Source organism: Notamacropus eugenii, chromosome 1 (assembly GCF_028372415.1).
Source record: "Notamacropus eugenii isolate mMacEug1 chromosome 1, mMacEug1.pri_v2, whole genome shotgun sequence".
Lineage (NCBI taxonomy): Eukaryota > Metazoa > Chordata > Mammalia > Diprotodontia > Macropodidae > Notamacropus > Notamacropus eugenii.
The window spans coordinates 652,504,770-652,521,314 of NC_092872.1; the positions used below are offsets into that span (position 1 = coordinate 652,504,770).

The window sequence follows — 16,545 nt, forward strand, 5'->3', positions numbered from 1 at the left end:
ATTAGTCATTCCTCAACTGGCAAATAATCAAAAGATATGAACAGTTTTCAGAGGAAGTAATCAAAGCTATCTATAGCCATATGAAAAAATGCTCTAACTCACTACTGATTGTAGAATTACAAATTAAAACAACTCTGAGGTACTACCTCATATATTAGATTAGTTAACATGACAAAAAAGGAAAATGACTAATGTTGGAGGGAATGTGGGGAAAATGAGACATTAATGCATTGTTCATAGAATTGTGAACTGATTCAACCATTCTTTACAGAAATTTAGAATTCTGTTCAAAGGGCTATAAAACGGCATTCCCTTTGACCTAGCAATACCACTACTAGGTCTGTATGCCAAAAGTATTTATAGCAGCTCTTTTCTGGTGGGAAAGAATTGGAAAATGAAGGGATGCCCATCAATTGTGGAATGGCTCAACAAATTGTGGTGTGTGATTGTGATGGAATACTATTTTACTACAAGAAATGATGCGCAGGATGCTCTCAGAAAAACCTGGAAAGACTTACAAGAGATTATGCAAAGTGTACAAAGTATACAGCAATACTGTAAGATGATCAGATGTAAATGACTTAACAATTCTTAGCAATGCAATGACCCAAGACAGCTCTGAAGGATTTATGATGAAAAACGCTATCCATTCCCGGAGAAAGAACTGATGGTGTTTGAACTGAAGCATACTTTTTTTTGCTTTATTTTTCTTGGATGGGGGTTGGTCTATGTTTTCTTTCACAACATGATGGTTATAGAAATATTTTGCACGACTACACAAGTATGACATATGGGATTACTTGTCTTCTAAATGAGGGAGACCTGGGGTAGGGAGGAAGGGAAACAATTTGGAACTCAAAATTTTAAAAATGAATGTTAAAAATTGTTTTTACATGTAACAGGGGAAAATAGAAAAATAAATTATCTTAACAACCCATGCAGGAAAAACTATATTGATGGACTATGCCTATTATGTTGACTATGGCAGAGAATTGAATGTCCACTCTAGTGAATTAATATATCAGTACACAACACTGACTACCCAGGTCTCCACTGCCTAAGGCTCAACCCTTTCTCAGTGTTCTCCTGAACCACAAGAGGAATTAGGATATGTCTAGGCTCTCTTTCAATTCCTCCAGCCCCCACAGATAGTCTTCCCCAGTTCTGGGAGTGGTCCCCTGCACCCCAGTTTTATTTTAGCACTGTATCAGTAAGCACCCCAACATATACAGGGGAGCCTGCTATCACAGGTTCTTAGATCTGTATTCATAAAAGGGAAGGTAACTTTTGAGGGGTTAAAAATAACTTTAATCAAGCACATGCATCATTCCTTTAACCAAACATATACATCATTCATCTAATTCAGGGGAATCAGCACCCTGAAATTCAAAGAAAATACAGAGAAATTAATGGCTTCCTCTGCTTGACCATAATTCAGCAGGGAAGCATGACATCTGAGTTCTCAAAGTCGGGGAGGGAGAATAGCGGATGACTTTCGCACTCGAACCTTATTACAAAAACTAAGCCCCAAAACAAAACCTCACCCTCAGAATCTTTGTACACTTTTTAGAGCCAGAGGGCATCACATCCCTGGAGAATCAATGCCTCATTACCAAAAGGTATGGACCTTCTTACAAATCTTCCCAGGCCAGACAATGGGTGGGAAAGATCCTCCCCAGTCACATTCAAATATAGGCATTATATTTCTCGATTATACCAAAACATAAACAGCAAAAAATGCTATTTTGCTTGCACTAAAAATCAAATTAGCTTTTATAAAGGAATATTTACTTCAAAACTGTAAGCAAATATACAAACAGTTTAGCTTAGTTTCTATAGAACACAGTCCCAGGTCTAAGTCCAAAGTACCCCTCAGGCTTGAGCTCCCCAGGGCTTCCTTGATGGGTTGGCTAACAGCAATATCTTGCTTGCAATACTGGCTCCAAGGCTGACATAGCTCGAACTCCTAAGTCCAGTAGGGATCACAGGTGGCACCTAAAACAGGATAAACAAAACAGAACTGAAACAAACACTCCTTTAGTCCATTTCTCACACCTGTAGGTAAAAGAAAGAGGAGGCAAAAGGGATCTTCCCTTCTTGGGTTAGTGCATGGCACCCAGACGGTGTGAAAACTGTGTTCTTCACCCTCTGGAAAAAATGAGGAAAGAGAGAGCAAGAAAGAACTCCCAGAAGAGAGACTGCTTAGTCTAGCAATTTAAAAGACGCAATCTGTTCTGACTATGTAGTCAATCAGAGGCTATTCCCACCGTCATGGTAGGGAAAAGCCTCTACCATGTTGAGTGGATCTTCTAGGGAAGAGTTAAGGAAGAACATGAAAAAAATCACACTGAATGAGAGCATGGATGGATTGAAATCTCTCGGTATTGATGAAATCACAGATCCAATGGGGAATTCCAATATAAAATGGGAGGCTACTTCCAGTCCTTCAGCCTGAACCTCCTAGGATTTGGCAAAGTTGTGTTCATTGGCATGCATTTAAAAGATCAAGTACTGACCAAGAGGGCAAAGAAAACTCCTTCAAAGTGAAGAAAGATTGACCTGCTGAACTCCCCTGGCTAGTCTACAAGTTCTCTGAGGCAGGATCTGTTTTCTTTGTATATCCTCTAACCTAGCACTATGCCTTCACATAGTGAAATAATTTAATAAATATCTGTTGTTATTGAAGCTGATGAAAGAATAAAAGTAGCCTCCCTCTTTCCTCTCTTCCTTATATCTCCCAAATGCACAGCATAGTATATATGCAAAACAGGCTTATCCGGGCCTGCGCAGTCACCTAACATGGAAGTACCTTTGAAGGCATTTTGGAGCATGTCCTTATTATGTGACAGGGAGGCCTCTGTGTTCTCTGCCGTATGGCTGCACCCTTAAAACTGGTGAAACTGAGCTGGGTTAAATTTTTTTCCACCACTCGTTTCCTGTAGCTCTTTTCAGCTACTCTTACCCATTGTGTTCAGAGGATAAATCATTATTTACACAAAGCATGGGCACCAGGAACTGAACCATTGGGGGTGATGGGGAGAGGATTTCTTTCCCTTGCTCTTTTTCTTTTACCCTAACTCCAAGAAATGTCCTGGAAAGTGTTTGTTTCTGCTTTGTGGTATTTGTCCTCCTCAGTTTCAGGTACTGGAGGCAATCCTCAGAGGACCATGATGATCTTGTTAGCAGGACTGTAGCCAAGATGGCACAGTCAGGCAGGAAGTATGGAAGCCCTGAGAAGCCAAGATGCCTGGGACTCAAGTGAAATGAGTTTGGACTTAGAAATGGGACTGTGTTCCTGATTGGAATCGAACCATGCTATGAATTTAATCTTCCACTTCTACTTCCAATGCACACTGAATAAGCTGGTGCAAAGGGGAAAGGTGATTAAACCTCACATACTGGGGGAGTAAATGTATGTATTTGTGATGATACCTTTGAGTAAATATTTCCTAATACAAGGTAATCCAGGCTGAAAGTAACTGGGGTTCAGGGAAGTACCCTCCTTACCCTTGAGGGAATAGCATTAGTGAGGGCTGAAGCCATTTGCAGGGAGCTTAGGGACCTCCTAATACCCTTTAAGAGTATTGGAGAATTCTAAAGTAGGCTTGAAATGTAACATACCTGGCCTTTAGTTAGTGCGGGTCAGGTTAGTCAGTGCTACATATCTATTTTCAGAATGTTTCCCCAAGAATCTAGTTAAAATAAAGAAAGAAATATTTCTGCACAAATGGAGTATGATTTAGACTACTGGCCCTAAATTAGTCTTAGCCACCTGTCTATATAGAGATACTGTGGTTACTCATAACAGTTTTTCGCTACATTAGCTATGGATACGTATCCTTAGGACATAGCAGGAACTATAAACAGATTTGTAGTGAGGTGCTATTTGCTTAGACTAAAGTTTCATATAGTATTTAGTTTCATATAGTATTTAAGATTATGTGTGTGTGGAGGATTCTGTGAGACAGAAGGAGTGTTTCTTCTCACCTTCCAGTGTTTACTACAGAATAAGCTAATATAGTGGAATTTGAGTTCTGTTATAATTTTGGGTGAAAAATAAGCAACAAAATATATGCTGATATTGATTCCACCTAAATTAATCTCAACTACAGACTTTTTCTCCATCAAAATCACTTAGATTTTTATATTAGATACATTCTTGGTTGAGAGAAGTTTTGATGGATGTGAGGGATGAATAAGTCAGAAAGTCAACGAGTACTTATTAAGTTCCTTCCTATGTGCCAGGTTGATGGAGAAGTCAAAGACAATGGTCCCTCCTTATAAGGAGCTCATAGTTTGATAAGGAAGACAACATGCAAATAACTATGTGCAAAAAAAGACCTATGCAGGCTAAATCAGAGGTAATCTCAGAGGGAAGGTGTCAGCATTAATGGGAACCAGGAAAGGCTTCTTGAAGGTAGAATTTTAGCTGAGACTTGAAGGCATACTGGGTAAAGCTGCAGACCTCAGACCTAGGTTTAAATCCTGACTCTGAGGTATCCTTGTGTGACCATGGCGCTTTAACTCCCTCAACCTCAATTTTTCTTCTGTTAAATGGAGATAATACCTGAAGTGCTATATAAATATCAGTTCTTATTATTTCTGTAAGCCCTCAAAGCACTTTGCTGAAATGACGAATAGCAAGGCCTATCTCAGGGTTTATTCTCAGACAATACTCAAAGTCCACACTCATTTTTATTACTACGTTCACTGGTTGGTGAATCATGGCTTTCCGTTCTGGGGATATCCTTCTGGCTGGGGTGTAGGGAGAATAAGCCTTGAATTGGAGGCTGTTTCATCATTCTAGTACTGTAGTAGTTCTAAAAGCACCAGTTGATGCTCTCAGCAAACTTAGACTCTTTCCAACTGCTTTAGAAATCTGTTTGGACCACTGTGGGAGTGGGAGAAACAGCTAACCCTGCCTTATCCTTGGCCTTCCCAAAGAAGTTTGAATCCCTGATTGCCTTAATCATACCTGAAAATAGGTTAGGCAAAGGTCTGAAGGGAAAAGGAGCGGCCGTGATAACCCTGGAGAAAATAGATTAAGAGAATAGATGAAAGGGAAGTAAAGGGTAATAGTGGAATTCCTCCTCTCTGAATTATCAAAAGAGGCCTCAGAAGCAACAAGACTTCAATTCAGGAATTTTTTTTAGCATAATTGGTCAGTATATCCACAAGCATTTATTAATTGCTTACTATGTAGCAGGCATTGATTGTTAAGGATATAAAACAAAGCAAAAATAGTCCCTGTCTTCAAGTAGCCCACATGCTAATGGAAGACACAACAGGTTAATAATTAGGTATATACAAGATATAGTGTCGGTGAAATAACAGAAAAAAAGACTATCCCACCAGAAGCATTACTCAGGTAGGATTATAGGTCTTTTTTAACCGGAGAATTGAATTGAAAGCATTCCAAATTTAGAGAGGGATATGTTTAAAGAGAATTAACACACTTGCAGTCTTTCAACAACATAGAAATCACATAGTGTACACCTAGACCCTCCCCTAATCTACCTTGCCTCTACTTCTCACCTCTAATCAAACTGAGAGCATGATTCATGTCACTTGCCTCAGCTACAATTTGTAGTCATTGCTAAAGTGTAAACACATCTAGTTATCTTACTTTCAAGGAGTTTATAATTCTCCTAGGAAACAAGATGTGTGCGTGTGTGTGTGTGTGTGTGTGTGTGTATCTATATAGTGGATTGTCAGCATTCAAAGTTTAACTTCTGTGAAGTCAAGCATTCTCATGATTTCAATAGTAATTTCATTTTTTCTTTTGTATTGGCAACCCACTCATTTGCAGCTTTGTGAAACAGAGAAAACAATGACAGACATGGTACTCAAGTTTGTAGAGCACCTGATACCCTATTAGATGCCTCACTGGTGTCATTCACTCTAAGAATCTTAAGGATCTCAAACAGCAGACAGTGAAGACACTGCTGATATGGTATGCCCTTTATGATCTCCAATGCCATCCACCAGTCATGAAGGACAGCGTGGAGATGATGTCGAGACTTCACCAATCTCAGAGACTTCTGAAAGGAGCAACTAAAGTCCCAACAATCTCTCCCTTGCTTTTCAGAGGGTAACCAAGGTAGAGAGGTTTAGAGCAATACAGTAGATATACAATACAATGCCTCACATTGTCATCTGACATAGTGGAAGGTAAGGTTCAGGTTAAAAAATGTTTTCAATTTAAGAATTTTATTTTCTGTGCACTATAAATCATACTGTAGGTTTTCTGTGTTATATAAAGTGAATATTTTCTGAAATAATTTTTTTTTATTGAGATGTTAGCACAAGAGGTCATAGAATTCTAGGAAATTACTAGAGAGAAAAAATGTTTTACATGTTTCTAATTTTATTTAGTGTATTGCATTTTATGGGTTATTTCATGGTTACTATTTCATGGACAGAAAAACTACTATCAAAATTAATGCTTTGTGATAAAGAATTATATGCAGAAAAGTGTATTTTTAGCAATCTCTAGCAAAAGATTACAGTTTTTGGTGGTCACAGAAGCTTAACTCCCTATTTTCCAAAGGTTTAGTATATCAACATTCACATTTTTTACTTTTGATCATTTTTTTCTATCTTTTTTTAAAAAATTAAATTATTTTATTTGTTTTCAGTGTTCTACAATCACTTCCATGTATCTTAGATTTTTTTCCCCTCCTTCTCCCTCTTTCCCAACTCCCTCCTCACTCCCTCCCTGACACAGCGTACAATCTTATATAGGTGCTTTTGGCCAGTTTCTAGGAATGTTACTCCCATGAAAGTTGAAGGTTGACTGTAAATAGACGTACATTCATATGTGTATGACATATACACATATGTGTGTATATATTTTTATATACATATAAAACAGTTAAAAAACAATGTATGCCACCATATAATTAAAGGCTAACATGAAGAATGAAGACAATAAATTTAGGAGTACTGAGATCAGGGCTGTGTGCAATATTTTTGTACTGATGAGGCTTCAGAAATAGCTGTAATGGGGGCAGAGCCAAGATGACAGAGTAGAAAAGACATATATACACTAGTTCTTCCCCCACAGCCCATAAAATACCTGTAAAGAAAGACTCTCAACAAATTTTAGAGCAGCAGAAGCCACAGAACTATGGAGTGGAAGAGATTTCCAGCCCAGGGTGACCTGAAACACCAATAGGAAAGGTCTGTCACACGCACATGGAGCCCAGCCTAGCCCAGCCTTGGCTGTGCTGCACAGTCAAGGGAGGAGGACCTGAGCTGAGCAGGCCACGGCAGTAGTGGCAGCTTGCAGACCCCTCAACCCACAGGCGCCAAAGGTCAGTGAGAGGGTTTTTTCAGCTGGCCAAGAAAGGAGCAGGATCTTCCTGTAGCTCTGGCCTCAGGTGGTGGAGGCAGAGGCCACATCAAGCAGTAGCAGCTCCCACAGCAGCCTATATCCCATAGTTGGAGAGTAAAACCCCTGGGGGCAGATGATCCTATCTCAGCCCTGTGTGGTGGCCCTGCCCCCACCTAATACTCCTGAGGAACCTAGCAGCTGATCTTCATCTCACACTAAATGGTGGCCCTACCCCTGCAGCTTATCTGAATCTCAGTCTCCAGTACTGGCTTGGTAGAACTGGAGGCCAGGTGGCTGTGGAGAGGAAACTCTACTACTCACAGACTCTGGGCACAAAACTTTCTGTGTTGCTCCCAAACCAGTGTACACGCTTGACTGTGCCACCTTGGAGGAACCAAGATCTTACAGATCTTCAGAGTATACCCTACTCTTGACAAAGGACCCAAAAGTCAAGTAACTTGTTGGGAAAATGCCCCCAAAAGGGAAAAACAATAAGACTATAGAAGATTACTTTCTTGGTGAACAGATATCTTTTCTCATCCTTTCAGATGAGGAAAAACAATGCTTACCATTAGGGAAAGACATAAAAGTCAAGGCTTCTATATCCCAAACATCCAAAATAAATACTCAATAGTCTCAGGCCATGGAAGAGCTCAAAAAGTATTTTGAAAATCAAGTAAGAGAGGTAGAGGAAAAATTGGGAAGAGAAATGAGAGAGATGCAAGAAAGATCATGAAAAGTAAGTCAACAACTTGCTAAACGAGACACAAAAAAATGTTGAAGAAAATAACACCTTTAAAAATAGGCTAACTTAATTGTCAAAAGAGGTTCAAAAAGCCAGTGGAGGAGAAGAATGCTTTAAAAAGCAGAATTATCCAAATGGAAAAGGAAGTTTAAAAGCTCACTGAATAAAATAGTTCTTTAAAAATTAGAATGGAACAGATGGAGGCTAATGACTTTAGTAGAAACCAAAAAATCACAAAACAAAACCAAAAGGATGAAAAAATGGAAGATAATGTGAAATATCTCATTGGAAAAACAACTGATCTGGAAAATAGATCCAGGAGAGACAATTTAAAAATTATGGGACTGCCTGAAAGCCATGATCAAAAAAAGAGCCTAGATATCATCTTTCATGAAATTATCAAGGAAAACTGCCCTGATATCCTAGAGCCAGGGGCAAAATAAATATTGAAAGAATCCACTGATCACCTCTTGAAAGAGATCCAAAATGAGAAACTTCTGGAAACATTGTAGCCAAATTCCAGAGTTATCAGGTCAAGGAGAAAATATTGCAAGCAGCCAGAAAGAAACAATTTGAGTATTGTGGAACTACAATCAGGATAACACAAGATCTAGCAGCTTCTACATTAAGGGATTGAAGGGCTCAGAATATGATATTCCAGAAGTCAAAGGAACTAGGACTAAAACCAAGAATCACCTACCCAGCAAAACTGAGTATAATACTTCAGGGGGAAAAATGGTCTTTCAGTGAAATAGAGGTCTTTCAAACATTCTTGATGAAAAGACCAGAGTTGAAAAGAAAATTTTACTTTCAAACACATGAATCAAGAGAAGCATGAAAAGGTAAACAGGAAAGAGAAATCATAAGGGATTTACTAAAGTTGAACTGTTCCTACACGGAAAGACAATATTTGTAACTCTTGAAACTTTTTTCAGTATCTGGGGAGTTTGTTGGATTATACACACACACACACACACACAGAGACATACATGAACACATACATATATATATATATATATGAGAGAGAGAGAGAGCACAGGGTGAGTGGAATAGGAAGGAATCATGTCTAAAAAATGAAATTAAGGGATGAGAGAGGAATATATTATGAGGAGTAAAGGAGAAATGGGGCAAATTATCTCTCATAAAAGAGGCAAAAAAAGAGGGGAAAATGGGGGAGGTGAGAGGGAAAATGTAAAGCTTACTCTCATCACATTTGATTCAAGGAAGGAATAAAATGTACACTCATTTTGGTATGAAAACCTATCTTACAATACAGGAAAGTGGGGGAGAAGGGGATAAGCAGGGTGGGGGGGATGATGGAATAGAGGGCAATGGGAGGAGGGAGCAATTAGAAGTGAACACTCTTGGGGAGAGACAAGGTCAAAAAAGAGAATAGAAGAAATGGGGGACAGGATAGGATGGAGGGAAATATAGTTAGTCTTACACAATATGACTATAATGGAAGTCATTTGCAAAACTACACATATACAGCCTATATTGAATCACTTGCCTTCCCAGTGGGGATAGGTGGGGAGGGAGGAGGGAAGAGAAGTTGGAACTCAAAGGTTTAGGAACAACTGTTGAGTGTTGTTCTTGCATACAAGTGGGAAATAAGAAATACAGGTAATGGGGTATAGAAATTTATTTTGCCCTACAGAACAAAATATAAGATGGAGATAAGGGAAGGGAGGGATGTTAGAAGGGAGGGCAGATTGGTGGTAGGGGTAATTAGAATGCTTGGCATTTTGGGGTGGGTGGAGGGGAGAGATGGGGAGAAAATTTGGAACTCAAAATTTTGTGGAAATGAATGTTGAAAACTTAAAATAAATAAATAAATTTAATTAAAAAAAGAAGAAAAAAGAAAGAGCTGTAAGGCAAAAATGTAAGTAACTGGGTTGGGGTTGGAAGCTTTCAGAAAAGTGTATCCTCAAATGGGCAATTTCTCTAAATGACCCAAGCTGCTTACAACATTGGAGATGATACAGATCACTGTGAACTGGAAAAACCTAGAATGGCTTTATGGAACAGGAAGGTCTAGAGTTGTGCCCTCCAGTATGAGCACAATTTGGATAAGTCAAGAGGACCAAAACGATATCACTATGTTAGGTACAGTGTGTCTGACTGTGGCTAATCAGACCAATATGAGCTAGGAAGACTCTACCACAGGTTGGACACCAACAGTCCATGTGAACATTTGGAGTGGTGATGTCCCTGAATTTGTACATATTGCAAGAGACACATGCTGGCTTAGTGGCCATTAACTTATTATGCCCTCGGGCAAGTCTCTACTATTATAAATTGCAGATTAGTTACTAATTTGCATTGGTAGAGGGTGTCCACACTGGGAATTCCTCATGCAAGAGAAATCATAGGTCTACCCCTCCCCACCTCACCCCCAAAATGAATTACAGGCATTACTCAATATTGATGTATTATATTGGAATTACCTTATTTTAAAAGCACTCTCATTTCAACATTTCAGTTTGTGATAGGGGAAAGAGTGATTCTTTCTCATTTTTGTCTCACTTTTTTGGCTCTAACAATTATTGTGCTGTCAAGATTATAGCACTGGTGATATAAGGTAACAACAATTACAAAAATTAGAATTCTTGATTAAGTTTCTTTAAAACAATTTCTAGATTAATACAAGAAAATGTTATGTAATGCTGATACTATTTCCCTCCCCTTTGAATGAGTCTTAAAAACAAAAAGATAGTAAAGGTTGGTATCTAGTTATTACATTTGATTAAAGTTTGATGCTAATGAGATCAAGTTCTAGGGGTTAGTTTCCATGTGGGTCAGTTAATTTCCTTCTCGTCTATGGTTGAAGACTGTACCTCTAACCCTAGACAACCATCCACTGCAGTTAAGTGACACAGTGGATACTTGGAGTCCAGAAAACTTGAGTTCTGATCCTGCACATTTACCAGCTGCATGAAACTGGGAAAGTCACTTAACCCCTGTTTCAGTTTCCTCAACTGTAAAATGGAGGTTACAGTAACACCTACCTCACAGGTTGTTGTGAAGATCAAATAAAATAATATTTGTAAAATGCTGAACACAGTGTCTTAGTAGGTGCTTAATAAATGTTTATTCCCTTCCCTTCTCTTTCCCATCCTTTTATAACCACCATTGGTCACTGAGGGACTAAATGAGACACTGTGAATCCAACATAACTACTAGAAAAAAAACAACTGAGTATGTTGCTATCTCCTCAAGTGAGATGAACAGGGCAAGGATCTATGGGATTTGATTTGAGGGTTCAAGGAAATCCCTGATGACTTGCCTAAAATCCCATCTTTAGAGATTCATTCTTTCAATCTGGAAGCTTGTGGGCACCTTAAAAAATTACATAGTAATATTTAAATACTCTTAGAATGTTAACACCTAAAACTGTTTTCAGCAAAAATCTTAGTGAATAATTAAGCCACTGTTGTTCAGTTGTTCAGTCATGTCCAACTCTTTGTGATTCTATGGACTATATTACACCAACACATGTTTTCTTGGCAAAGATACTAGAGTGGTTTACCATTTCCTTCTCCAGGAATTTATTTTTTTATGTCTCTTCTTTTCTTGTCTTTTAAAAATATTTATTTTTAGTTTTCAACATTCATTTCCACAAGATTTTGAGTTCCAAATTTTCTCCCCATCTCTCCCCTCCACACACCCTGAGATGGCATACATTCTGATTACCTCTTTCCCCAGTCTGCCCTCCCTTTTATCATCCCTCCCCCATCCTCTTCCCCTTTACTTTCTTGAAGGGCAAGATAGATTTCTATATCCCATTGCCTGTGTATCTTACTTCCCAGTTATATGTAAAAACCATTTTTTAACATGTTTTTAAAACTTTGAGTTCCAAATTCTCTCCCTTCTTCCCTCCCCACCCACCCTTATTGAGAAGGCAAGCAATTCAATATAGGTTATACATGTGTAGTTAAGCAAAACATTTCCATAATAGTTATGTAAAAACATGGTTAGATGCCACAAAGTAGGTGGCAATCCTCAGCTGTATATGTGTTGTAAAGGTCATTAGGACCTCTTCTATCCTAATCAAGGGGAGTGCTAACCTTCTCTCCTTTCATGTAACACATCTAGTAATTTAGCCACTATATTTGCATAATTGATAACTGATTCCTAGAATGGTTGGAATAATTTACAGCTCCACCAAGAGTGGATTAGTGTACTGGCTTATCTAAAACTCCTCCAATATGAGCTATTCAACGTAAGTTTTTGTCTTCTTTGACTATTTTCTTGAGTGTGAAGTGAAATCTTAGGATTGTTTTGATTTGCATTCCCCTTATTATTAGTGATTTGTCCATCAATCTACAAATATCTAACATAGAGTGCCTATTATGTGCCAGGCACTGTTTTTAGCTCTAGGGATGCAAAAAAGAGACAAAAGACAGTCTTTGCCCTCAAGGAACTCAATCTAGTGGAGGGAAACCACAAGCAAATAAATGTATATAAACAAGTTATGTACGATAAACAGAAAATAAGAGGCAAAGGAATGAGACTTAAGAGGGGTTAGGAAATGCTTTCTGTTGAAGATGGGTTTTTAGTTGGGTCTTAAAGGAAGCCAGGAAAGGCTGAAAGAGGGAGAACAGGGAGACACAATATGGGAAACAGCCAGAGAAAATGCTCAAAGCCAAGAGATGGAATGTCTTGTTCATACAACAGCAAGGAATCCAGTTGTATGTATCATTTGACTATTTATTTATTGAATAATGGGTTTTGTTCATATATTTCAAACTATAAATCAATCATATATTTCAGTTAGTTGTCTATAAATTTTGTATACTAAATCTTTATCAAGAAATTTTGATAAGATTTTCCCCCAGTCTATTACTTTGTGCCTTATCCAAGATACAATAATTTTGTTTGTTTGTTCAAAAGATTTTCAATTTTATGTGATTCAATTATCTGTTCTATCTTTTATAATTGCCTCTCTCCCTTGTTTTCTTAAGAAGTTATCACCCGCTAAGGTTCTAAGATGGCTATTTCTCTCAGCTCCAACCCCTACAATAGGAAAAACCAGGAGGGGTTGAACTTCCCAATTCTGTCAGGTGTGCCTTGAAAGAAAATCCCAATACCTAAATGACCAAACAGAAGTATGAAAATGAATGCAAAATTTATGCCTTGTAATTCATCGTGTTCACATGCATCTTAAGAGGACTCATGTGCCAAACCTGCAGTGGGCTAAAAGAAATGTTTGCTACATCTACCTTTGAGACCTAGAATATAGTTTATCTATTCAAGTCTCTGATTCAGGATTGTCCTTTAAGGATATCATGCCTAACTTTAATATGAATAAAGGAAACTACACCCAGAATGTTGAGAGAAGGATTTCTAATTTTGATGAGACTTACCTAATGGGTATTCTTGGGAAGGCTACCAGTGTCATGCAACTCTTGACTTGGACTGCCTTCTTTCTACAATAATTATCATTTTCACATTTGTTCCTTCTGGGTTAAAGGAGAATGTCAAAGAGAACACTGTCCGTAGAGACCTGAAAAGCCTACAGATGTTGAAGATCTTGCTGATTAGAACATCACAGATCACTGTTATGGTATTAATAATCTTAGGGCACTCAAGCTTCTAAAATTGGCTTCAACAATGCCACCAGATGATAGGACCATACCAGACTACTTGTGTTGAGAGATACTATCAGAGAAACTGATCTTAGAAATCACTTGTATCAGTCTGGTGAGTTTCAAATGATAATGGTGGTACAGAGGCAGCAGCATGCTCTCATGCATACCACAAGATAAAAGCTGCAAAAATGAATGCTAAGAAATCCTTCAACAAACTGATTGTAAATGAACATAAGCTTAATGTGAAAGGAAGAAGATCCTGGGAAGCCAGAGAAAAGAAAAGGAAAAAGAAGGAACAATAGACTAGAATTAAACTAAATTTGTTCTAGGACTTATTGGAGCTCTTTCCCCTCCTCCAGCAGCATCAGAAGAAGCCTTTGTCAATTATTTTAATGTCCCTCCAAGAGATCCTCAAGTAGAGGTTAATATTACTCTACCTCCTCCTCCTCGAACTACACATCCAGCTCCACCAGGTTTTGGACCACAAATGTTTCACTCAGTGAGATCATCACATCCCTTTATTCAGACTCTGGGACTCATCAGCTCTCCTTCTTAGTATTTCCAGAGGATGGCAGATCATGCAGAAAAGCATAACAATCTCTAAAATCTTGCTACAATGGTAGATCTCTGAGGAAGAAAGTCCTTTGGAGAAATGCCATAAATAAATCTTGAAGTAAAGATTTTTTTCCTTTGTATGTTTCCATGGTAGCATGTAACATGCTGAGATAATGGTAGAAAGCTGGAGTCAAGTTCCCACATGCAGGACAGGTAGAGAGCCTTATTGAAAAGCTATGAACAAATCTAGTTACGAGTATAAAAATGTACTTTGCTTCTTAATCATAAGGAAAGAATGGTTAGGCTGAGTTTGAGCATCTAAGAACCACTAAGAGAGTTCTAATTCTAATTGAAATGCCTGACCATATTTTACAATAAAAGATAAAATAAAATATATTTTAAAAATAATTATTTTGCTAGTGTCAGTCAACATATAGAGTTAGAGAATATGAACACCCTGTTACCTGAAGTCAAACTTTGAAAGCGTAACACTCCTACATACTTTCTTTCCATTCTCATTCTTCTCTTTCTAGAGGAACCCATGCTATAAAATGAAAAAAAACAAAAAATACCCTTTTCTATTTCTTAATACCCTTCACCTAAAATATAAAAATATTAATCTTTCTAAATGTCAAATGAACAGACCTTTTATTTTTTCTGAATAGTTTGGCTGTGATTTGTGGAAAGAACTTTAATTTGTACTTTCACCTTTTCCATCTAATTTTCTGCTGTTGCTTTGGGGGCTATTACTTTGCCCTTTACAGAAATGTTCTTGGATAGAACTGAGTTACATAACTGAAAAGGTAAAGGAAATAGTACTTGTTTTAAAATTTACAATTTTTGAAAAGTTATTAAAATGGACCAATTTTTTTAAAAAAAGTATTTATCATCTACCCATAGATCTGCTTCTTTTCTATTTTTTAAAAAATATAATATGATCTTTAATCTACTTTGTATTAGATTTGGATTGTAATTCAAAATTTCATTCTGAATTTATTCTTTATGGAATATGGTGTAAGTCAAAGCTTAATTTCTGTCAGCCTGCTTTCCAGTTTCTATAGCAGTTTTTATCAAACAGAGTTCTTTTCTAAGTTATATACATATATGTGTGTGTATGTGTGTGTGTATAATATGAATTTATTGAAAAACTGCATTATTGAATTCTATTATTTCTGAATATCCCTTGTCTAATCTTTTTTTGTTTTTGAACCAATACCAGATGGTTCTGATGTTTATTACTTTGTGATATAGTTTGAGGTCTAGAAGTGTTATTCTCCCTTTACTCCTACCTTTTTCCATTTTCCCTTCATAATATAGATCTTTAGCTCTTCCAAATGTATATTATTTTATCTAGGGCTGTCTATGAAATATTCCTTTGGTACTTTGATTGGTATAGTATTAAATCTGTAATGGTTTCAAGTTGATGATATATATATATATACATACATACATACATACATACATACATACATATATATGTGTGTGTATATATATATATATATGGTATAGGAAAGAAGGAAAGGAAGAAAATAAGCATTTATTAGGCACCCACTATATGCCAGGCACCTTGCTAAGCACTTAACAAATATTTTCTCAGTTGATCCTCAAAACAACTGTTTGAAGTAAATGCTTATTATTATTTTCCCAATTTTACAATTGAAAAAATTGAGGCTGAGAGAAGTTAAGTGACCTGCCCAGGGTCCCAAAGTTAATAAGTGTCCGAGGATAGAACTGAACTCAAGTCATTCAGACTCCAGTCCCAATGCTTTGTACACTGAGCCTCTAAGCATCTACAATGATCATATTTTGTGAACCAAATATTGAAGCCCATGGTCTGATAAAAAATAAGCATTTTGCACCTTTTTTCAAATTGGGACTCTCCTAAAAAATGTACAGTATGTTCTAACCTTATTACCTCTAATTGCTGCAGCTTTGTAAGTGTAAGCAACCTCAAAGTTTAGCTCCTCAAGGGTGATCTGAATGAATATTAAACACTTGATCATCAAGCTTTTTGTGGTAATTGGAAAAAGCTATTGTGGGGGGAAAAAGATTTGCTGATGAGGCTCTCCAAACTGATGAGGTCATAAACATCCCTTCTCATCCTTGAAGGCTCATCTAAATTCTCCCCAACTTATTTGGGCTCTTTCTTTTCTGCCCTCACCTTCAAATACCTAAATACTCCAGTAGATGAATGACCTCACCCAGAAGCTCTCTCCCTGAAGCAATCCAGGAGGCACTTTCTAGGTAAAAGTTGTTGGAAGGGACTGTGGATTTAGTAGGGGATAGTGAGGTAGAGTGAAGTGGAATGGGAGAGAACT

General features: G+C 37.6%; 1 long non-coding RNA gene, 1 other non-coding gene and 1 pseudogene across 2 annotated transcripts in view; 1 reads left to right on the top strand and 2 right to left on the bottom strand.

The window, feature by feature from the left end:
- Positions 1 to 1,300: 1,300 nt before the first annotated feature.
- Positions 1,301 to 16,545, bottom strand: part of LOC140528109 (uncharacterized) — a 44,579-nt gene continuing 29,334 nt past the window's right edge. Inside the window, exon 4 of the long non-coding RNA XR_011975079.1 lies at positions 1,301 to 1,995. This is a non-coding gene — a long non-coding RNA (uncharacterized lncRNA). The remainder of the gene's footprint in view (positions 1,996 to 16,545) is intronic.
- On the bottom strand, positions 12,044 to 12,170 carry LOC140521895 (U6atac minor spliceosomal RNA). The gene has a single exon (XR_011973172.1). It is a non-coding gene; the product is annotated as a U6atac minor spliceosomal RNA (small nuclear RNA).
- LOC140529901 (pre-mRNA-splicing factor RBM22-like) lies at positions 13,072 to 14,228 on the top strand (annotated as a pseudogene).